Here is an 8,849-nt window from a genome sequence, read left to right as displayed (position 1 = left end):
AGCAGCTATACAAACCTCAAAAACACATTACACATTGATATTTGGAGATTTTAACGCCAAATTGGGATTCAAACAAGATGATGCAACATCTACTATGGGAAACTTTGGATTTGGTGAGAGAAATGAGAGAGGTAACAAGCTTCTTGACTTCTTACATCAGGAAAATCTCTTTGTGATGAACTCATTCTTCGAAAAGAAACCCCAACGTAAGTGGACATGAAAGAGTCCAAACCAAAGAACAAAAAATGAGATTGATTTCATAATATCAAATCGGAAAGATATTGTTCAGGATGTAACAGTATTGAATAAATTTTCAACAGGGAGCGACCATAGACTAGTTAGAGCAAAAACCACTTTTAACACTGAAGTTGAAAGAACAAAAATGATCCTCAAAAAGAAAAGTGGAAGGTGGCTGTTCCCAGAAGATATAACACTTTACGAAGAAAATATTAAGACTAGTTTGGATACACACGACTTAGAGAATATCAGCATCAATGAAATGAACAATAATATTACCCAAATATTAAAAGAAGCTGAAAAGAAATACTGTCCTCGTCCTGAAAATAATAACAAAAAATTAAGCCACAACACAAAACTTAGGGAAAATCAGGATCATAACCAAAATGAACTAAGAATTTTGAATAAGAAAATTAAAAAGGAAGTTAGAAAAGATCTGAGACGATACAATACGATGGAAATAACTAGAGTAATAGAAGAAAACAAAAGCTTGAAAGTACTCAGACAGAGCATGTCCATTGGAAGAAAAAACGTTTACAAATTAAGAAATGAACAGGGGCAAATCATTGAGGATAGAATTCAAATTATGAATACGATACAGAGTTTTTATAGACAACTATACAAAGAACAGCAATGTAACCGGAGTGGATCATTGCCAAAGATAATCAATCAGGGATCTGAAATTTTACCGGACGTAACACCCAATGAAGTTCGAAGGTCAGTGCAAGAAATGAAAAACAATAAGTCCCCCGGAGGCGATGAAATAGTGGCAGATGCCTTGAAGGTGGCTGGAAAAAGATTATGGCAGGTCCTTGCCAAACTATTCACTAGATGTTTGCAGGAAGCAATAACACCAACCCAGTGGTATAACGCAGAAATTATCATACTTCATAAAAAAGGGGATGCTACCGACCTCAGGAATTACAGGCCCATAAGTCTACTTTCACATATTTATAAACTATTTACAAAAATAATTACGAAACGACTAGAAAATAAATTGGAATTTTATCAGCCCATAGAACAGGCGGGTTTTAGAAAAGGCTATGGAACAAACAATCACCTACTGGTAATAAAAAATCTTATAGAAAAATGCACTGAATATAATAAACCACTAGCTTTAATATTTGTCGACTATGAAAAAGCATTCGACACCGTAAATCAACAAAAAATGTTGGAAGCCTTGACAGAATGCCGAATTGACTATCGGTATATAAATATAATTAAACATATATACCAAAACGCAACAGCCAGTGTTAGAGTGGGTGATCGTCAAACCCAGAAATTCCCGATACAACGTGGAGTACGCCAGGGGGACACCATATCCCCGAAACTGTTCACTACGCTTTTGGAATATATAGGTAAAAGGGCAAAACTGACCGACAAGGGCATAAATATAAACGGAGAAAAGCTTAGCCATCTAAGGTTTGCAGATGATATTGTACTAATAGCTGATAGGATAGATGAGGCCAAAGAACTTTTAAATCAGCTCTACCTTTCCTCGCTAGAAGGGGGATTGAAAATAAATATATCTAAAACCCAGATGATGACAAATATTGTAGTCAGCGAAGATATATGCGTAGGAACAAGATCCATAAACCAGGTAATGGCCTATAAATACCTAGGTCATGAGATTCGCATAGGAAAAGATAACCAAACCGTTGAGCTTCTCCGTCGTATAAGACTGACTTAAGCAGCCTTCGGCAAGCTGAACCATATTTTCAAATCGTCTGATATACCAATATGCCTTAAAAGAAAAACGTTTAATCAGTGTGTTTTGCCAGTGTTAACTTACGGTGCCGAAACGTTGACCATGACAAGGAGAACAGTTCAAAAGATCCGTGTGTGTCAAAGGGCGATGGAGAGTGCTATGTTGGGCGTTTCACTACGAGACAAGATCCCAAATCGCCAGCTACGACAAAGAACAGGAGTGGCTGATGCAGTAGAGAGAGTAGCAACACTAAAATGGAACTGGGCAGGTCACGTGGCTCGAATGACAGACAATAGATGGACAAAGCGGATACTGGAATGGAGACCAAGAGATGATGCCTACCGAAGTAGAGGTCGTCCACCAACACGTTGGACTGACGATCTAAAACGTTGTCATAGGAATTGGATGCAAGAGGCACAAGATCGAAATAGATGGAAAATTATAAGGGGGATCTATGTCCAGCAGTGGATAAGCGAAGATTGAATAATGACAACCACCGGAAGAGTCGAAGCCAAAAGGTCTATAGACCCAAGACAATAAGGATTCTACTAAAGAAGATCTGTATTTTTGTTCGATTTGTAAAAAGTATCTTTGTTTGGAACATGTAAAACCAATTTGCAATGACTGTAAAAATATTCCGGCTTAATTTTATTATGTTTTTGCCATCTCTTATATTTTTTTATGATAAATCTTAGTGAAATAATGTTTTATTTTTGTTTAAGATAGTTCTTGAAAACTGATTATGTTATGTTCTAATTTTAAATTGATTGTAATGTGTTTACTAAAAAAGAGAATAAATCAAACTAGTACAAAAATTGTGGACTATTTTTTGTGCTAGGTAAATAAACAAAATATGTCAATAATAATAAATAATGTTAAAAAACTACAAATAATAGATTAATTTATTGAAATTTAAACAAAATGCATCCAGAGGACTATTTTTATTACCGGTGTAGTAGACCGTGTGCGACTACTGACACACAATATTAAATTGCGTCTACTGAAAGGTTAATATTGTGTATTTTTACCCTTTTTAAAATGATCTAATAATTATTATAAAATTATTTTTCTACTACTGCCACCTTGCAATTAAATGCTAAAATATTTCTGTAATTTTAGTTGACTGGGGCTATTGCTAAGGGTGAACATTATTGATCTGTGGTAATCACCCCTGTATTAGTACAGAAAATGATAACAGATGGAGTATTGTTAAATCGATACAGACCTGAATAAAAAATTTAAAATGCCTGTTTGTTTTCTCTATTTAACTAATTTTTAATAGTACCTATCAGTTTTTTATGTTCTTTTATACTGGTTCTAAAAGTTATATGTTAATTTTGATATGGCCTGGGAACATATATTTTATACTTTAAATAAATTAGACTACATTTTGTATTTAAAGAAAATTCGGAACAATTTTAATTTAAACTTATTTTATTTTTCTCTTAAATTACGGTTTCACTATTTGCATAAATGGTCTCCCGTCATTATTCTTTTACTTCTTTTTACCAACCAAGTTTTTTGGTGTAATCTTAATGCAGGCAGTACAGCAATTTTTATAAATTTAAATGCTTAATTAATTCAGTAAGTTAAACATATTAAAAACATCAATAAAGACGAGAAAACAATTATACCGTTGATTGAAATATGTATATGAATCAACAATTATTATACTATCATTTTCTGCGATATTGAATCACAAAACAAATAGAGAAAAATACTTTTTTGGAGCGTTATTTTGATAATTGAAGACGCAAGCGAAATATTGATATGAGTCTAGTTTTATACGAACTGATTTGTAAGAAATGCTGTTATCTGTTAATAAATAATTATATCATCACTTTGTAATGTCTTTAGGAAAAAAATACTGTTCAAATTATATTGGAAAGAATAAGCCACAATACAAAGCATTTCGAACACCTGGGAAAGAATTTTAGAGAAAGAATTCTACTACTCCTAATAAGTTAATAGCGTTTGGATCACTACGCTTCGCATATTCAGTTTCATTGTTTATCTTATACCATCGAGTTCAATTCAGTGAGTTGTTTTATTTATTCCCAGAATAAAATAAATGTAATGTAGTGACTAGATGAGGTGGCGAGGTCGATTCATCATCATTCTGGCTTTACAACCTTGGGTCCTAGCCTCTTCAAGAATTTCTCTCCAGTCGTCCCTATCCATCGCCTTTCTCCGCCAAGCACGTATTCCTATATTACTCATGTCTTCATCGATGTTATCAAGGAACCTTGTTCTGGGTCTTCCTCTTCTTCTCTGACCAATGGGTCTATCAAGGAGTGTTTTTCTAGCTGTGTCATTTTGTTCCATCCGCATTACATGTGCTATCCACGTCCCATCTTAATATATTTTACGATATCAGGTTCCTTGTATATTCTATAAAGTTCGAAGTTGTATCGTCTTCTCCACACTCTATTGTCATTCACTGCTCCAAAGATTGGCCTAAGTACTTTTCTTTCGAAACATCCCAACATGTTTTCATTATTTTTTGTTAGAGTCCAGGTCTTTTGAACCATATGTTAGGACTGAGCGTATTATTGTTTTGTAGAGTTTTATTTTTGTATTTCTCGATATAATTGTGGATTTAAGAAGAAGAATGAGCCCAAAATAGCATCTGTTGGCCGTGCAAATTTTGCGGTTTATATCATAAATGTGTTGACCGTGTGAGTCCGTTTCAAATAGGTAAAAAAAATAAAAGAAGACTTACTCACAATCAATTTAATTATACCACCAACGACCGGTTTCGCATACTACAATTTTCTATGCATCTTCAGGTCTAACGGTACCTGGTAAATTAAATGCTGAAATTACAAAAAAAAACACATTAGGGTGTTGTCTTGTTAGGAGAACAATTACAGCAATTATGCCAATATAATATGTCTGTGATTATTAATATGAATAAAAATGAATTAAAGCAGACAAAGTAAAACCAATAAAATGGTATAAGATAATCTAATGAATTGAAATAAAATAGTAAAACACTAAAAATACTACTTACATACCGGTACGTAAATTATTACTTAATGATTCGTGATACATAGTTCAAACTATCCTGGATTGCTGGATTGATTTCTTTCAATGCCTTCTTTATTTCTGATTTGCTTATTTCTGGCTGTAGCTCTGAGTTGACATTTTTTATTTTAGCCTTAAGTTGGTTTTTAATTTATTCTAGTGGTTCCTTTTTTGTTTTATATAATTCTGAGTATAAATGGTGGATTACATTTATGATGTAATCTTTAATGTTTGTTTTTACTCCGTTTACATCTTTTATTTTGTTTATTTCATACTTCCCTAATTTCGGTCTGAAGCATTTCATATTTTTGTTGTTCCGTGTTACTTCTTCTCTTTTTATTTCTTGTTCTTTTCTCTTATTTTCTTTTATCATTCTGCTTATTGTTTTATTGATTTCTACATACTCTATATATTTCCTTTTGCTTTCTTCGTTTAGTTTCCTTCTTTTGTCCATAAGCTTCTTTGTTTCTGTTGGTATATAGTTGTTCTTTTTTAGATCTTTTTTTGATATTTCTTTTCCGGATGTAATCATCATTGCTGTAAGTATGTTGTCCATTTCGTCTATATCTTTATCATCACTGTCTAATTTTTGAAAATATAAGAATTAATGACAGTCTAACACACAATAAAAGTAATACAAAAACAAACCGGTATTTGAAAATCTAGAGAACATCAAGTCGAAAATACGAGAGGAAGATTTTAAAGAGAACCAAATGTAAATCATTGTGATAAAATTTAACTGGGTATAAAAATTTAAATTTTTATCTATTTTTAAATTATCAAATGGATCAGTAGTTTCTATAGGCTATTTATGGAAACAAAAACATTAAAAAATACGTAGGCAGGTGTATAACCACTGTCTACTTGGCAACGATGTTTCTTCCTGACAACCCCTGAATATATGAGTCACACTACCCGCCGTAGTTGGCGCCCTTGTCCCTTACATTCGTTTCATTTGAGCTTAGAGATGTGACGACAATTGTTCAATAAGTAACCTAAATAACGTTTTTAGGGTGAAATCTGACAGAAACTTGTGAAGGTAAAAAAATTTTGGTGATGTGCGAAAAATACGATTTTATTTGTTTTTTTTTTTGTTTTTTATCGAATTATTAAATTTTTAATATATTATTCTTACTTTTTGCAACCTACGGTTACGATACCTATAATAAGCGTTACACGAGGATTTAAAGAATATAAAATATCTTTTGTTAAAAATCCTTATAAATTATAGAATCCGAAGTAAAAAAATATTCTGTTTTGTTTCTTAAATACAAACTAATTAAAACACTTAATAATATAGAAAAATCTGTATTAAATGCATAAAATTGTCATAATTTTTTATCAATTTTATTTATTATTAATAAATTTTGTACTAGTCTTTCTTGGAAATCTCCAAAGTTGGCAATAATTTTCCTTTATGTTTTACGGGGAATCCCTAGATTGTTTTATACAATATTGTTATTTTGTTTCTTTTGTTTATTCTTTACAGGGAATCCTTCGACTGTATTGTACGTTCTTTTTATTTTGCTTTCGTTGTCAGTAATACACGTAAACAAAAAAAAATGTGAAAATTGACAACTAAGATGTTTCGGCGGAATATAGAAAGACTGAAGATAGCTTGTAGAATCCCGCAAAAGCTAATCTGGCATGTTATAGTACTTACATCTGTAAATCTCAATATTTTTTGCAAGTGATTAAATGCTCAGACGAATGCTGCTAAGTGAGTTGAAATCTGACTTTCCGGATTTCCTGTAGCCATCTTGACCAATCCTTTAAATACCAAGCAAGCTCGTACCTAGTCAGTTAGATAAAGGATCATGCAAGTTTTCAACACTTCTTGTGAGGTTGTCTGTTGATGTGTGGCCTCCACTGAAAGGATTTGAGCAGATGCCTTATGGTTCTTTTGTTCGTCCCTACAAGAACAAGATCTCAAGAACAGAGTATGTACAACTAGTAAGATCTATTTCACATCCCACGATAGTGAACCGCACAGCGTCTTTCTTCTACAAGCAGGGCAAATAAGCTCCTCTGCATTGTGCGCTAGAATGAAACGTTATCTGAGGATGCCAATTGGCTTGAACGAAGACGAAGTTAATGCAAGTGGTTTAATAGTAATGGAACCCTCTTCGTTTGTTCTCCGGATGCCAGCATTAAAATATTCTGCGTGGCTGACAAACCCATGGACAGAAAAGTAGTAACTTAAATTGAATTGTTTTTTGCACACCTACTTCTTTCTTCCATTCTTATCAACAAAAGATTTAGAAACTCCATCAGTAGAATTATGACATACCCTGAAGCAGATATTAGATCTGATAACAACCCTTTAGTCGCAAATGCAAGAGTCCGGCTAAAACGAATATAAAAATAACATTTCAGATGTCAACAAAAGTCAAATAGAAAATGTGTTACGATGTTCTGATCGTTTAACAGTTCGAACCGTGGGAGTGTCAATATTTGCGCATCCACTTCTACAACGAGACGACGAAGTGAGTAGCGGAATTAGACAGTCTTGTAGCTAGCGCTCTAGGCTTCCTGACTCGCCAGTGTAGTGAACCTGCGAGCCAACCCGGACAGAGAGATTTCCGTATTGAGGATCGCACTCTGTCCTTAACCAAGCGGACCCATCAGTATTGTGTCTTGAACATTACCGTGGGTCTGTACAGCCGAATATTTTATTTGCGAGTGCGTTCGGAGCTCCCGCTGAATTGAAGCGGAAGCGAGCATAAGTCTGCGTATGATCGACTTCACCTATTTCATTACTTTATTAGTAATAACTAATTTCTTTTCTTTTATAGACGTTCGCCGGGGAGTTCATTCATCGCGGGACCCAGAGGGAGACGTAGAATTCACTTCATTTTTATTTATCGTATATACGGCGTAGAATTCATTTTATTTATTGTATATATGCTAAATTAATAGATTTTTTTTTATTTTAACCTGTGTTTTACTGAGTCTGTCGCCCCGAAAGAGCTACCCATCGCAAACTGGCGCCCGAGCAAAATTAATAACATTCCGACAGATAAAGACACAGACTCAGTAACAGGTACGTCGTGGATAAACCGACTTTGCAAAGAGGAATTGCAGAGCGAGGCCGAAAAATGCGGCTTAGATCCCAAGGGAACCGTCGACGAATTGAGAGCACGACTCAGAACCTATTTTAAAAATCGCGAGGAAGCTACAGGAACAATCCCAAAAGAAAAAACTTCAAAGGAAACAGAATCCGACACACTGACCCAGGAAATTTCGGGCATCCAAAGACAATTACATGAATTAACAATAACGAAACAAATGGGGCAACCAGAATTGCTAAATCAAGTACGAAAGTGGAACACACACTTCGACAAGAAACATTCGGATGCAATAAAATTCTTAGAGAGGATAGACGAATTAAGCTTGGCCTGCAAGATCGATAAACAAAATCTACTAAGAGCATTACCAGAATTATTAGGAGACCACGCTTTGTTATGGTACAGAAACAATAACAAAAATTGGAAGTCATGGACAGATTTCAGCGAAGATTTTAAAAAAGCTTTCTATCCCAGGGGATATTTGCTACAACTAGAAGAGCAAATCCGAAACAGAAAAGAGAGGCAAAACGAACCAGTAGATAGATATATCACGGAGATTCAAACATTAATCAGACGAGAAGGATCTTTTTCCAGAAACCAAGAACTCGAAAGGATATACAAAAATTTGTTACCAGCATATAAGCTCTGTGCTCGCCGCCGGGATTTCGGAAACTTAGCCGAATTACAAGATTTAGCCCAAGAATACAAAGCTCTAGAAGACGAAAAGAGCCGAGCAAATCGGATTTGCCGTGGAAACTGGAGACGCACGGACCAAGCAGAGTACGATGCGAAAACGGCATGCTTTAGAT

This window comes from Diabrotica undecimpunctata, chromosome 3 (assembly GCF_040954645.1).
Source record: "Diabrotica undecimpunctata isolate CICGRU chromosome 3, icDiaUnde3, whole genome shotgun sequence".
NCBI classification, from domain to species: Eukaryota; Metazoa; Arthropoda; class Insecta; order Coleoptera; family Chrysomelidae; genus Diabrotica; species Diabrotica undecimpunctata.
Note: the sequence above shows the minus strand (reverse complement) of the source record.